This window comes from Siphateles boraxobius, unplaced genomic scaffold, assembly GCF_051911475.1.
Source record: "Siphateles boraxobius isolate OS27281-9 unplaced genomic scaffold, OSU_SipBor_1 22, whole genome shotgun sequence".
NCBI lineage: Eukaryota > Metazoa > Chordata > Actinopteri > Cypriniformes > Leuciscidae > Siphateles > Siphateles boraxobius.
The window spans coordinates 17,007,323-17,024,460 of NW_027508833.1; the positions used below are offsets into that span (position 1 = coordinate 17,007,323).

The following is a 17,138-nucleotide window of genomic DNA, read 5'->3' on the forward strand; positions in this document are numbered from 1 at the left end:
AAACACTAATGATGGACATTGCTGTGGGAAATGTTATCCGGCCTTATATGTTTGAGCCGGAGTCAGACCCCAAATCGACGACAGGAGACAACCCACCACCTCCTCAAACACGCTTAAAGAAGGATGTTTCAGAAAGGATGTTTTTTTACTTTTTTTTTTACTTTCGCCGTTATTGTAAAAGTATTATAATTACATCAATGCTGCACGCAGATTCAACGTTAACGCTAATTTAAACTATTTGTAAACAAATTCAGATTTTTTTTTTTGGTCAAAATTGATGTAAATGTCCAAATTATGTACATTAATAGCTAGGCTACTTATACACTGAGTTGAAACACATAACTGCTTTATAATATATGACGTTAGTAGACACCGAATGGAGTAAGCTACGTAACTATTGCTTTCCAACTGATACAGTAAGTTGACGTGCTACACTTTCTTTTACAATGTTTTTTTTTTTTTTACTAATGCCATGTCCGTCCCACAGCAAAACAAAAAGCACAGAGACTGAGTGAACTCAATCTCACCGTCTTTTACTCAATAAAAACAGGGTCTGTGTGTCTGTAACTTAAGAAAACAAACAACGTATTTTGTCTTGTTTCGAACAGATATTCTATCAAAGCTTGTGGCAACCATAGACTGTACAAAACAACACTTCAACATCGTTTAAAAACTATAATTTCAGATTATGCTGGCTCCACAATATAACATAAAATGTGTTAGAAGTTTACTTATGGGTTGTGAATTTTAGGTCAGACCGAACAATGTAGGGACTGCACCATCTTTGATGAGATGAAGCAGTTACTTTTGAAATGTGCAGAACAGACGGTTAAGGGCGAACTAAATTGCTCTGTTATTTCCGAAAAAATAAACAGTAGCCACTGGTCTCTCATATTAAAGCTGTTCGGAAGCCTGTGCAATGATGTAGTTTCCTGACTTCCATCCTTCATCCAACTGAACAACGTTTTCTCGACATGTTACCGTGTTGTTGTTGCTCAGCAACGGCATGGACGCGATGTCTGGGATTGGGCAAAAGGAGGGAGGGATGGTGGGCAGTGTTCAGGAGAAGACTGAAGGCGATGACTGAGTAGTTCTGACATCACATTCATACGGAAGTCACAACGGCTCGTGAAAAGACAGCTTTTTTATCCAGGCTGTGTGCATTTGTCTGTGGATAATCTAAATGGTTTGAAACTCATATGGTAGTTACATAGCCCCTAGACCTCTGTTATCATGGAAAAAGCCAGGAAATTTCAGTTTTGACAATATGGGACCTTTAAAAAAAAGCTTACTTTTATGTTGCAAACTGAGCTGGGACACAAGAAAACAAAAAAGAACCAAAAAAATAGTTTGTTAAAATAGAATCACAAACAGATACCAATCATAAAGTAAACCCTAATTGACATTCATTAAAGGAATAGTTCACTTAAAAATGAAGATTCTGTCATCATTTACTCACCCTCAATTTGTTTCAAACCTGTATGAATTTCTTTCTTCTGTTGAACACAAAGGAAGATATTTTGAAGAATGTCGGTAACCAAACAGTTGATGGATCCCATTGACTTCCATATTATTTTTTTCCTACTATGGAAGTCAATGGGGTGCATAAACTGTCTGGTTACTGACATTCTTCAAAATATCTTCTTTCGTGTTCAGCAGACATCGCAACAATCATTTTTTATTTGATTATGCTGTTCGCAATGCTTCATTGGATTGTAGTTCTTTCTTTCACTAAAACCATTTAGTACACAGTCTTGTACCTTTGTCTTTTTGTCCAATTTTCAAAATCTTTTTGGGTGCTAACACCGAAACTGAAAATTCTCGGGACAGCAGCATTTTTCCAAATTTCAATCTTAACCGTTCTATTTCATCAGAAACGATCTAACAAACAGGGCTTTAATTGTAAAATACCGAACTTACCCTTTAACCATCAATCTGCAGCCTTACAGCACCTTCACAATCCGTCTACTTTGAAAGAGTCATACATTAGCAATAAAAATCTATTTCTCTATGGAAAAAATGCATGGGATTTTAACCTCCGGACCCCGAATGTAGCGCTCTATAAAGGCTGTCTTCCCACATGATATATGAAGATATACTGGTCTGTCATTCATGCTGCTTATCCAATGAAGCACAGTTTATCAAATAACTTTAATTTTGCTAACGTTCAGCTTTCCAGAACTGCAACAGATATAGATGCACATCTTTTCTTTTGACCTATATCTTATCGCCTGTGGTCTCAAGAGACAAAATGTACATGAAAAGCACATTGCTGCTCCCTCTCGCTCAACACTGAACATGTTCTACAGGCAACATTTCAATGTGTGTGTCAGGAAATGTGACAAAATTGGGACAAAAGAAGAGGATATATATCTGGATGCAAGAACAAGGTTTTTGTTTCCATTAGTGTGTGTGTGTGTGTGTGTGTGTGTGGTTGTGTGTGTGTGTGTGTGTGTGTGTGTGTGTGTGTGTGTGTGTGTGTGTGTGTGTGTGTGTGTGTGTGTGTGTGTGTGTGTGTGTGTGTGTGTGTGTGTGTGTGTGTGTGTGTGTGTGTGTGTGTGTGTAGGTGAACAGTGGACAGGTGGTGTGCTAAGAGTGCTGTGTGTTGAGTAGAGGTGCGAGACGGGCCCGTATGCCCGCCAGACGGCTAAATTTTCCCGTCTTGAGCTCCCATTTGGGAATTTGATTGCACAAGAAACGTGTGTTTACTGGGGTTGAGAATCAGTTCCATCTTTCAAAACAGACTGCAACCGAGTCATAAGAAAACTTTTTTTTTAATTTAAGAAATGCAAAACGCATTCTAGGGTTAGTTTGAAGTAATTATAATTTGTTTTATATAAAATAAATCAAAGACAGACTGATCAGCACAGAGCAGAAGTAAATTTTCTTCCCAAGTATTTTTTATATCGCTTTGCAGTACAAATATCTAAGCATTCTTTTAAAGTCCCCCTGGTGAAAATCAAGCTTTTAAATGTTGTTTATATGTCTATGTGGTGTTTTTAATATGTTTTAAGACAAACCATGTGCAAATTTATAATTCAAAAACATTGCAGAGTATTTTCTAACGTCACAAACTATCTTGTAACCAATCACATCAACGAATGGATCTCTGAGCAGGTGTGAGTGAGTTGAGGCGGGGCTAATTTGCATATGCATAGAACCACGTATACTATAAGAGGCAAGGGTGTAGAGTTACATTCAAGCTATTTTAAAGCAAGAATAATTTTTTCAAGGATAAAACTTTTAAATATGTTATTTTGATGATAAAAGATGAGTTTTAAGGGATACAATTATTGACTACATGGGGGACTTCAAGATATATTTATTCGAAATCCAAAATTTTGTTTTATGAGAAAGTTATTCAAATTAAGTGCGATTTGTGCTTAAAAGTAAGGGAAAATATCTGCCAATGAGGCAAAGAAAATAAACTTATAAGTGAAGTTTATTTTTCCTCATTTCTTAATTTTAATCGATTTATTGATTTTAACTCAATTAAATGATGAATTTAAAAACATTTTAATTTGAACGGCAAAATAAGACAAAATAAAAAGTAAGAAAACATTTTTGCAGTGTGAAGTTGATTAAGCAACTGATATCTGGCCATTTTGAGAATATAAAATAGTCAATAACGTGCCTGGTTAGTTGATTCGGCCTAACCCATTAATTCAGTTCAAAATTTAATCACAGGATTGCTATTGGAAAATAATCATTATTTTATCTTAAAATTTCTCATTTGGAATTGTATTATGTGTATATTGCATTATACCAACCATCATTCAGCATAGTGTTTAGATAAGTAACACATCGGTGTTACTTTATCCACTAAAAGCAACAAAAGTCTCAGGCATCGCTTAGAGCAGTGTCTCATCTTATGGAAAATTTCTTTGTGCCAAGAAAGGGTTCTCAACGGGACGGACGTTGCCATGTGCACGTCCCACATGCGAAGAGATTGTTCTGTCCGTCCCAGCAAGAGAAACCGCGACCACATTATGGCTGCACATTCTGCTCGCCTTCGAGCTAAATCATACAGAGACCCCAGGCATTCGTGTTGGCATGGTTACGTGGCCTAAACCAGCAGGATGGGAGCATATGATCCGGCTTAGATGAGCAAGTGAATGGCCAGAACGCATTAAAAGTTTTCTGTTTTCAGTTAAAACGGTCTCGTGTCAGCTAAGTTAATAACTAATGATCTTTGCAACAGAAGTGAATCAATCAAAACTAACTTTAGCTGGACAATATCTTTTTCTTAGAGCTGCCATAAAACCAAACAATCTCTGTTAATTTCCTATTATCACTGTAAAGCTGCTTTGAAACAATCTGTATTGTTAAAAGTGCTATATGATGACTTGGCTTTCTTGTAAATGCCAGGTGACAAAAAACCAAATACTAAATATTAATAAAAACTAGGGATGCACGATATATCGTCCACCATCGGTATTGGCCGATATATATGTTCATTATTAATGTTATCGGCCCAATAAAACAATTTGCCCGATATATTAAAGCCGGAAAAAAAATAATGGATTATTTCCTTCAGCTGAAGCACTTCAGAAATGCACCATTCGCCATGATGGTTTCGAATTGCTTGTAATATAATTGCAAAAAGGAAAATACAGTTAAGTGCAACACATATAAGCTACTTGGCCCTGAAGAAGACCACTTGTAGGTCGAAACAGGTTGGCGTGTGACTTTTTATAATGAAATAAGCCATATTTAATAAAGGCTTTTTAACCTTCTCCTTCTCCTCATTATCTACTTATTGAGTGCCTGGGACCTGCATATTATAAGCTACAGTACATAAAATTATGATGAGAACATCATTATAATTGTGTGCTTGGGACATGGATTTTAATGGTGAGACTTTTGTTTTTGTAATCAGGCTCTCAAAAATTAAATAAAAACTTGAATTTAGATTTATCGGCAAATATATTGGTTACCGGCTTTCAAATAGAAACAATTATCGGTATCGACCATATTTTTTATACCGGTGCATCCCTATTAAAAACTATAATAGTATACTACAAATATACAAATTAAATCACCAATATTGTGCATCACTAGGACTAAGGGTATTGCCATAAATAAAATGTGACAAAATGACAAAAAAATCAAATACTGAACTCATGGTGCAAATTTAGTTACAAATGAGGCAAGTATTACTGTGAGGGTAAATCCTTCCTTACACACAACAGCTCAGGCTGGTATTATTATTCTGTGAAGAATGGGGGTCAAACACGGCATGAGCTTTACACCTCACAAACGGCCTTCTGAAAAGACACACACAGCTGTCAGCTGTGAGGAACCGAGGGGCCGCGGGTCCCATTCACAGATTAGCTTCTGCTGGACACCTCTTGTCTGAAAGAGCTCGATACTCTCAAGGGGAGCCGCAAACTACGGGACAATCGGTTTCTCTGAAAGACAGCGGTACAGTACAAATGAGCGCTCTATTGTTTTGAAACTGGCAGTGGGGATTTGTCCAATTGGAGGGTTTTGTATGACAGGACACTTCCCTGGGGCCCTGGCTCTTGGAGACAAAGGAAAATATTTACATGTGAATTCAGCGGTAAAGTACATTACGGACACTGAGCAGGGTTGCCTTCTCCATCACATGTGAGTTATGTTCCGGAATATCGAGTGTAAAATGAACACTGACTGATATCCCACTGAACAAAATGTGCCTGGGATGTGCCTATTGCGGCCCCCAAAAGAAGTGGAAAGAGATTTGACAAGTGGAATATAATGAAAATGAAAATGAAATTGGATGCTGAAAGCTTCCCAAAAAAGCTACATTAAAAAGATGAAACCAACTGAACATGACTATAAAAAAAGCTCATTTTAAGAAAGAAAATATTTTTTAAACTTGATTAATTGAAAATAATTATATTTAAATAAATGTGAATATATATTAATTATGCAAATAATACAAACAAAAGATCATAGAGAGGTAGGCTATTTAGATTTTATTTTACATTTATGTCTTTGGCAGAAACTTTTATCTGCTATTTACTGCACTAACTCAGCATCACAATTTTTGTCAGTTCATGCATTCTCTGAGAATTAAACCCATGACGTCTGTGTTTTTAGCGCAATGTTTGACTGTTTTGACTCTTAGGGCCAGATTTACTAAACAGGGTAAATTAGCATGAGAGCACAATCCCAAAAAAGCACCGATGGGAGTGTAAAGTTCTGCATGTGATCTACTGACGGCATGCAAATGAAAGAACACAGACGCAACCGGATCATTTTCATTATGACCAACACAATCTACCAAGAGCAGAGCGAATTAGCGTCTGGTTTAAGACATGCTTTTTGGGTTTTTTTTAAATAATGGCTCAAACACCAGTAAATTGACTAGCGCAAACCTTAGTAAATCATCTTGCATGATTTATTTAAATAGTCTCCTCCCATAAATTTTCTGTCTAAAAGGGAAACTCAGACAAATGCGTATGCAATAAGATCAGCCACAAAAATGACTCTTTTCAGCGCTAATTTTTCACTGCATGTATTTAGCAAATCCAGACAGTAGTTTTTTAACACCAAAAGAGGTTTTACGCTGGCGCAAGCTGTTAGTAAATCTGGCCCTTAATCTTAACTCTTTTGTCTCAAAAAAGAAAGCTGTTTTCATTTCATCTTAACAGTGCTGAAGCACTCCCGGCTGTAAGTGGATGGATTTGTCAGTAGATTAACTCTTGACTCTTTACAGCCAGAGATGTGCTTGACATCAACTGTGTCTGTACGCCGGATATAATGGCCGTCTGCCAACGGAAACCAGAGGCACTACAGAAGGGAGATAACTAGCAGCTTTCACCCAAGTGGAAAGGATGTGTTAGTCCTCAAAATAACTTCTTATTATGATCTTTCATTGTGGTATAATGATCCCTGTGTGACTGTGTGATCATTATGTGAACTGTCAATATCAACTACAGATATTACTATAAGAGTAGAAACATCAATTAAAAGGAAACGTAAAATGAGATTTTTATTCCACACTTTCTTTAAGCATGTTTGTTGTGTTTAGTACAAATGTATAGATGTTTGAGGGTTGTTAAATATCTTGTGTTGAAGAGCTCTTCTGAGCAGCCAGCCAATAACATCACGACACACAGCTGTGTTTGCTCGGCATTAAAGAGGATCTCCAACCCATCTGTCTACTCAGAAAACTAAAACAGATGCTGAACATGGAGCTAAATGACCCTGCCTCTGAAAAATTACCAACTAAAAGGGCTCGCACAACATCCATACATTATAACTAATGTGTATGTTTGTTTAATGTATTCAAACTCAAAATTTTAAACATTAAATACCATTGTTTTAGAGAGCAAAATACTTAAGATTCACTCCCTGAATGGCATCACTATGCAAAGCGAGAATAAAGTAGCTTCAGTGTTTGGAAACAATCAAATCAACTCCAGTAGGACTGTGCCGTACGACCATATATAAATTCTCTATCGTTTAAACTTCAAAAATGGGCAATTTCACAATTAACAGTTTAGTATTAAAAAAAAAAGACAAATGTATTACACAGACACACACACACACACACACACTTCTTCATTCATTAGTTTATCCAAAACTTGCTGGTATCGTAACACAGTGAACCGAAGAAGTCTATCATATCTCAATCAAACACATCCAGTCCAGCTCGGGCTTTTGGGTAATTTATAACAATCCTTTATTATATTAACTGTTTTCCTAACACAGTAAAAGCAAATAATGAAAAAGACAGCCACCATCAAATGGCATAACCCAGTTTCCTATAATGCCTTTGGACCAGTTACATCCATCAAAGATGGTCCATCAAGATTGATTTGATTCAGAGTATGATCTACAAATTAATCTATAATCTTTACTCTACTCCAGTGTTGTTGTGATGACTGTATACATCATGGTTTCTATTTTTGGTCATAATGGTAGTACTTGGGTACCAGCATAACCCAAGCCATTTCCAGAGCAGGCCTTTGCAAAAATGGCAAATTTGATGTAAACATGCAGATGATATGAGACAAAATTATAACTAATCAATTAGGATATTACCAATTGATATTACAGTTCTTCTTACAGTTTCGCAACACTTTCAAAGTGAAATAACCAGTTAGTGGTACTAAAAGCATGTTTATTTTATTGAAAACAGATGAACGTGAATCTAGCAACATATTATTATGTTCGTTGGTTGTATGTATTGCAGGAGCAGAAATTAAATATCTGATGAATGGCACTAAAAAGTTAACACTCTATCACGTTTGAAAATAACATAGCACCTACACTAAACCCAACCAGTAGAGTTAACAAAAGCTAAAGTGGGATAAAAACACATGTGCTGAAGCAACTGTGCCATTTTAGCTGTTTCTACAAGTCTTCGAGCTCTACAATCGTGACATGTTTCACGGGAATCATACCCGAGCGCTCCGCATCGCAAGTACATACGAGCTACCGAACAAGTTTAGTACATCAGACGGCCTGTTTACACCTGGTCATTTCATGAGTTTTTACTGATCAGATGGATATCTGATTTGTTTAAAACCGTTCCATTCACACTTGCCCACATAAATGTGTCTCCGCAAAACGAATATAAATCCGATCTTCAATTCCTGTGCTATTTGCAAATTTAATGGAGTTCACATCAGCAAAAGCAACACATATGAGCTGCATTTGATTTATCATCAGCTAGTTTCAAGATTTAAGACCACAATAGGAGAGAGAGCGGCATCAGAACTGGTAAGATCATTTAGTCTCGCTACATTTAATGAAGATGATTGTTTTTTGAGCATCTGCGACTTACTTTCTGTTACATTTGCAGCTGTTTGTACTTTGGCTTTCAGAAGAGATACACAGCAATTCATCTGCCGTCATATCTGGACGTATCATATGGCCTATAACACACTCTTACACGTTTATATTTTTGGGAGGAGTAAAATCTACAAGTGGTTTCAACAACCAGATGCATTTATACTTGGTCTCAGACTAACTCTTGTAGTGGTTTAAGTGATCAGATTTAAATCTGTCTCAAAAGAGCTTCAGGGGGCATTTACACCTGGTCTTTTCACGATTGGACAGCTATCCGATCAGAGAATACGCATGAAGTGGTCAGATATTATGCAAATGTGCAGTGATGTGAAGACCAATGGCAGTTCAGAAAGCGTAGGTCGTCTGATGATCACAGTTAGAAATTATAGTCAAGTAGGAATGCCAATTGTAGCATTTGAAACTATTAACTTATTCTGGCAAACAAAGTCAAATCATTAGATCAGTTTTACAGAGGCATGTTCATTTGATATTACTCTGCTTTCACATGCATCAGGAACCAAATGTGACTTTGCACCACTGAGAATACTGTTGAGACTCGATTATACCGCACAAGGAAAGATGACTAGCTTCTACTTCACACCATCTTAAGACTTAAGAAAAACAGCTCTATAATGTCCAATCAGACGTCTAAGTGGGTCTAAAGAGCTGCTGTTGTTTTAAGGCCATGTTCATAAGTTCATGTGAAATAACGCTCATATTGGTTGGTAATCCTTCTAAATCCATTCATCTTAAAGTGTTCGGGTCACAGCTGTGAGTTTGGGTCACCCCTCACCCTCGGGTCACCCAGAGATCACAACGCACCTCCATTCAGAGAAGCAAGAAAAACCATTTATTTGAGCTCAGATATTAAGAAGTGAATTTAATTCTGTAGTACAATGTGGGACGAGTTAAGTGGCAACTAAAGGGTAAGAAAAAAAAAACTTAAATATAAAATCTTCTCAAAGGAGCTCTGATGTCCCTCCATACAGTGTTTCTGTCAGACTTGTTCAGAAAACACATCTCTGATGCCCACTCCGCTCTGCTCTGTCCCAGCTTAAAACTGACAGGAGAACATATTTACTCTGATTTAAAAACAGCAAAGACTCCAAAACATGATGTAGTTGGTCCTGAAAGGATGGGCCATTCGAGGAAACTTCTCTGTGCCTGCTGCCAGACAGAAACCTGAGAGAAATGTTCAAAATCACAAAAACCCTTTGCTCAGATCTAATAAAAGGTCAGCGGTGACTCATGAAATGCTTTCCAGAATGCTGCACTTTACAGATTGCGCATGAATCTTTCATGAACATTATCCAGCGGAGAATCAGTGAACTTCTGTTCTCTCCGTCCAAAGAAAATGCAGATCTACATGGAAGTCAACAGGCATTATATTAAAAATCACTCCAAAATCAAAGTAATCAGTTACTCACCCTGTGTTGTTGGAAAACTTTGCAATTCATTGTGGAACACAAAATAAGCAAATCAAGTTGCATTTAATAACATTAACTGTAAGTCAAGCTCCAAAATGCCACTTCTATGATGAACAGAACTAAATGCAACTCATTTTCAATGCAAATCTTTGACAATATAAGTAGATGATGATTGATGAGGATTTTTTTGTGTTTTACAACCTCTAATGACCTACATAAATTGAAAAACAAAAACTGAACTGGACAAAATAAAGTCCAGCTGTATTTATTTCTACTGAGCCCCTAAAGAGACATGGTGAAGAAAACAAAATGAGATGGGAGGAAAAATTATTTGTCAATGCTTTTGCGTTCTCTCACAAATGTTTTGCATTCCCCCGAGAAACCTTGCTTTCGCTCGCAAAGAACACAAAAGTTTTGCAAGCGAACACAAAGGTTTTGCGAGGGAATGCAAAGTTTCTTGGAGGAACGCAAAACATGTGCGAGAGACCACAAAGGCATTGACTTATTATTTTTTCCTCCCATCTAATTTTTTCCCCACCATTTCCCTTTAGGGGCTCCGTATTTTTTCCCTTTGTGAATATCCCATTTACTACACAAATCAGTCTCAATGAAGATTTGTCGGGCAGTGAAAACTCATTAATGTGTAAAACTGTCCCTAAATGTTTTAATGGTAGGAAAACTGATTCCTTAAACTTGTTTTAAGCCCCTTATTTAGGTGTTTCGTAACACGGCTATGATGCACAAAAAACGATTCAGCGACAGCCCAGCGTGTCGACAGCCCACATGGATCTGAAACGAGATCTGAAAAGCCAAAACAACAAAGCTCCAAAACACAGCTTAACCAGATTAGTGGCTTTGTCAGAAAATATAGTTTCAACAATAGCTCAGAAGGCAAAACAGCATGTCAACAAGCTGGGCGTTTTGAAGAGATATTAATATAAAAGGTGAGGGATGAGTTATGCATTGAAGTACAATGGGCTTAGGTTCAACCTGAGCAATTTCCTAAAGCATAGTTGAATAACAGCACAAAGCACCTCAAGTTAAAAGTGTGCCGTGTAGAATAAAAATCAGGACGCTGCTTCGTAATGTAAAGAGACAGGCTCCTTCTGAATCACTAATGAAGCCAGAAAGAATATGCAATTGATGCCTTGATCCCTCTTGCCACATGCCACAAGGACCTGCTCACCCTGACCAGACAGGATTCATCTGTTGTGACACACGCTTCGGTTACACAAGGTTTTTTTTGAAAGACTAGTTTAAAAAAAGAGCACCTCCATTCGTAATGCAGGTCAGAAAGAATACGAGCAGCGTTTACAATCAAGTTCCCACTGCCAAGACATGGAATACATGATCTACTTCGCCAGATACACATGTTGAGGTATAGTTAATTTAAAAAGGGATTCTACTCACTTTGGCCCTGTTTACAATTGTAAGGTTAGGCCCAGTTTACAACTGGTGCGTTTTGGTCAATCGTTTCACAAGTGGTTGACGCTAAATACCGGTGTAAACGGGGTCTAAAATATTTTCCACTTTCGACCACTTCCAGAGGTAGTCGAAAAACACATTCGACTGAATTTCTTTTGTGGTGTAGATGATCATGTGGTCAAAACATGGTTGAACAGCCACAAAAGAAGCTTACTCTCCACCTATACTGACTTAATGCTTAAACATTATGGGAAGCGCACTAGCCAGATGGGATTTAAACTTTGGTGACTGAAGACCAATTTTTGGTTTGAAGATGAAAAATGTACCAAGCACAATGTGCACTCACCACGTTCACAGTGATCTTGCGGCTTTCAGAGCAAAAAAACGAAAGCTGCTTGCTCTCCGTATGTTTTTCCGTTGTCTCCTTTCACGTTCATATGTAAATTGCATAAGCTTGTTTCATCCATTAAACCAAAAGATCTGAAAAAGTCCTCATAATTTCCCGCCTACAGACCCTCCCCTCGAAGAAATCAGGACAGAAGTGGTTAAAAGTGGACAAAAGAGACAGATTCAAATAGCAGGTGTAAACAGGGCCTTTGTCACTCCATAGAATACCAAAAGAGAATTTTTAGAGAAATTTCACTCACAATTCACAAACAAAAAAATGGACTATAAAAATATCATAAAGGCGCTCATATGACTCGTACACTACCCAAGTAGCTTTGTTTGAGGCACAGAACAACATTTAAAGACCTTGTTTAATAAACATATTCACCATAGTTTTCAAATATCATTCTTCATTCTGCATAATCATTGTATTTATGACATATGCAAGGGCTAATTGGGTTTGCTGTCCTGGACGTCAAACCTGGAATGACTTCTAAAGACAATTTTGAACCATGGACACAAATAAGATTTCAGAGCTTTGGCGAAGAAGAAGATTGTCATATTACGGTCACTATGAACTGTTGTTGTAAAAGGATCTGCAAGAATATTCTTCAAAAGGAAAAAAATCCATTTCCATTTTGAATTTCCACAACTTGAGTAAGTAAATCATTTTGGGGTGAACTATTTGTTTAAGCCCTAAAAGTGATGTTAACAAATTCTTCTCAGTCCACAGTTATGCTTTAGAAAAGGTCTGGAAAACCACAAATACATGTTTAAAACAAGCTTGCTCAAGCGCACAACATTGCTAGTTGCAGCATAAATGCGTCTCAATTTGCAAGACAATTTGGGAGGCAGCAGTTCACATACTGTGAAACCAAGGAAGCAAGTGAAAACATTTTAAAAGTGGGCCACTCTTTACAAATGCAAATGGCAGTAATGATAATGAGGACTTTGGCATCACATGAGACATTAAATGGCTCTCTAAGCTCAAAGCATGATGAAGCCATCTGTCACCAGAGACTCGTCACAGATAAATGTGCTGATAAGATAGCAGAATGGAAACACGACTCGGACGAGAACAGAAGCTGTGGTGGAGTCCAGTGACAGAGGCATGACAACCAACCGTTCGAGAGCTGCACTGCTACAGGTTGATAGGCCGCTGAATGGTGCACTGTTTAAATCCCAGTCTGCTGATGAAGACTGTTTATCATACTGATATGAGAAGGGAAAATGTGCACTGTAATCAAATTAATGTATTAAAATGATTGTAGAAACGTTACTTATAAAATGTGGGACTCTGGTGATTCATTAATAAGTTTCATTAATTTTTCTTTTTTACAAATTAATGATTTTTCTTTTAGGAATAACTGAAACCACACATATGCAAAAAAAATCACATGCTCTGGTTGGTCTTATAAACGTGTTACGATGAAATTACACGTAGAATACACGGTATAAAAATAAATAAAACTCTAAATAGCGATAAAATTCGCTCAATTCGCGTTTGGTCTGAACGCAGCATAATGAACAGACTGCGATGTCAATATTGCAATGCTGAACTGTGTGTACGTGCGCGAGAGAGAGAGGGAGAGGCGCGGGCGCGATCGAATTGTGTGTGTGTGTGAGAAAGAGAGAGAGAGAGAGAGAGAGAGAGAGAGAGAGAGAGAGAGAGAGAGAGAGAGAGAGGCGCGATCGAACAGTGGAAACAAAAACAACTGTCACCCAACCAAAATCGCACGCACGCACACACACACACATACGTACACGCACACAAACACACACACACAGTTTTACTTTAAAATTACGCATTCTACATTGATTACAAAAAGGAAATCAAATGTGGTTTTTAATGGTAGCCTAGTATTAATTTATACGGAAATCAATTATTTATAATTCAGATGAGAACAAAAGTTAGAGTTAATGAAAATTAAGACAAACAAATATATTGATCTGAAATATGGCAAATTAATTTTAAATTCATTCAAACATACCAAACATATCGCAAGGTCTTTGTCTTTTTATTAATTTAATTAATAAACGAATTAAATTATATAAAACTATTGTCAGTGCACTACAAATAAACTGGTTCTATGCCTTTATTAATAAAACTTATTTAAAAAATACAAGCCTTAAGACATTTATAAAAATGCCTTCTGCATTTTGCTTTTCACTCCATTGTACCGAAATCGGACCGAACCGTGATGTCTGAACCGAGGTATGAACCGAACACACACACAGATTTTATGAATAGATTTTATGAATAGATTTTATGAAAACAAATGTTAATATGTTTAGTATACATCTAGTTAAGGCTGTTTATTTTTTTAGTTTTTTGGAAAAAAAGCTAAATAAACTGTGAATATTTGAAATATATATATATATATATATATATATATATATATATATATATATCGGTAAAAAAAGTCACTGTTTGGGCTTAAATAGACTTAAGGTTGTGTTCACATTTATAGTTCGGTTCATTTGGTCCGGACCGTTCATTATATTCCTGGTCCGCTTAGATTGGTTCAGATTGGCCTTTTTATCACCGAACCAAAAGATACCGAACCTAAAGCAAGAATATGTTCACAACCTGATTGGTCAGCTTTTATGGTGTATTGCCTATTTTCAGACGGAACTTACTGAACATCCAAAACAATACTGTGTGCAGTGCTAAATGAGATCGATGTATGAGCATAGCCAACATATGATGCTATTTTGACCAGCTGAGAAATCGTGAAGAGCTTATAAAATGTGTAAAGGAGTCAAAACAGCGACAGGAATCCCTCCGTCACACACACATGAAGATCTGCTGTGAAGAGACGCGGTTCTGATGCCTGTACCGAACTGTGATGGGCAACATATCGACTGTGACGAGAAAAAAAAACAGTTGTGCTTGAGCATTCTGGCATTTTTAGGGTCTCAACATCCTATTTTCTGTTTGTTTACATCTTTGGTCCATGTTGGCGATCATATTTCATTCAATCCGCACCACAGTTAATTTGGAAGCAGACCGAGACCCATCTTTTCAGCGATCCCAGCCCACTTGTTTGGTGCGCACCAATGTTCAGATGCCAGTGTTCACACTTGTTCACACTAACAGCGCAATCGCACCAGGGTTCGTTTTAATCCAACCAAACATGCCAAGTGTGAACACACCCCAAGAGTCTATGATTGGATCATTATTGCAGTGATTATGTTTCTATAATTTTACATGTTTGGCAACAGTTCTTCTAACCCTAATTGATGGAGTGTGTAGCTTCTCATTTCTTAAACAACCATGTAGGAAAACACATTATGGCCATATTCCAGGATGACAATGTCAAGATTCATCAGGCTAAAACTATGAAAGAATGGTTGGGGAGGAGCATGAAGAATTATTTTCACTCATGAATTGGCACCTCTGAGTTCAGACCTTAAATTCATTGAAAGTCTTTGGGATGTGCTGGAGGAGACTTTACAGAGTCTTTAATCTGGATCTGTATTAAAAAAAGTGTTTATTGCATTTGAACTTGTTTTGAGGAAGGCACACTTAGAATTGGAATTTGCATCTTTTCAGGTGAGACCAGTCTTTAGAAAGTGCCATGTTTGCTGAGAGTGATGAAAGGAAAAGGTGTGTAGAAAAGGCCTAATATGGACATGGTTTGGGTCAATTTTATGCAAATTACTGACCACGGCACGCAGTCACTCATTTAGAATACTCCAAAGTCTTTAATGTTCGAACAAGTTTAATAACAAATTCATGTGCGTATGCACAAGTTATCGTGAGAAGTTCTCTTGTGCGTATAAATACGAATAATTCACACAATGTTTAGTGAATGAGACACATTTTCTCAATCAGTATTTTGTCTTGTTTTCCAGTAAAAACATCTAAATTGTATGTTGAAAGTCTAGCCAGCAAAGAACATACCTTGAATTAAGTTTCATTTTTATTGTTTTAAGCATGGATATCACTAAATTGTTAGAATTATGTTAAAACAAGAAAAAACTACTTCCTAAAAGGTTAAAAAGGAATAGATTTTATGAAAACAAATGTTAATATGTTTAGTATACATCTAGTTAAGGATGTTTATTTTTTTAGTTTTTTGGAAAAAAAGCTAAATAAACTGTGAATATTTGAAATTATCAAACATTATAAGCATTTAATTGTGCTTTATACGGTTTGATCATGCACAATAAAATAATTTGAATGAAACATCACTTCTATAAATCCCAATCTGAATCTGATCATGTAAAAAAGCCAAGTGCAATTACAAGTGAAATGTTTCTAAAACCTTAAACATGCATTGCATTAGCATGCCTATTATTTAAAAGCTCTTAACCATCAGATGATGTTAACTGTACAGTAAATAACTCTTTTAATAGCATTCGGTGTAGATAATGGATTACAGTCGTTGTTCTCTGGGTTATTGATTAGAGCCGAGACTCGCCTGCTCTCAAAGCCCTTGAGTGCACTAATGAATAACGACTTCAATTAAGGTTGTCTAATAATCCAACGTCTCCGGCTGGATAAAAATCATCCGTCTTGGGAAGCATCAAACATGCCACAACATGGAACTACAATACAACACTAGACCAACAAGACATTAGAAATAATTACTCAGCAGTTTGATTAACAAAATTTCCCAATCATCTCTACATGTCAATTGTACATGACGCACACTTCTTTATCATATTACGCACACTTCTTTATCATATTACATAAGCCTACTGCTTTTTTTTTTTTTTTTTTTTTTATTGAGATCAACCTATACAAGCAATTTATCCACCCAAGACAATGTGATGATAACTAGTAACTCCCATAGTTCACTGTGCTGCCACTCCAAGCAACAATATTTTAAGCATGGGTCAAAAAACAGAACATTCAGGCATTCAGCCTAGAGTCAGCCAAATGTTTTAGTGAATCTGGAGTAAATATTATAAGGTAATTCAGCATATCAGTTCAGAAATTGTGTGTAGATCCTATTTTCTATCAATAAATTGCTTGGTATGTCAACCAATGAAAGAAAACCCCATATCGGTCAACCATTAATGCACAAATAAATATAATAATAGGTGATATTTACAAGGCCTTTTGCAGACACAACCTCTCTTGGATGTTTATTACCCAAAAAACTA

At 36.8% G+C, this 17,138-nt stretch overlaps 1 protein-coding gene across 1 annotated transcript in view; it reads right to left on the reverse strand.

The window, feature by feature from the left end:
- sash1b (SAM and SH3 domain containing 1b) overlaps positions 1–17,138 on the reverse strand; it is a 159,929-nt gene that overhangs the window by 141,600 nt on the left and 1,191 nt on the right. The gene's annotated exons all lie outside the window — the stretch shown is intronic.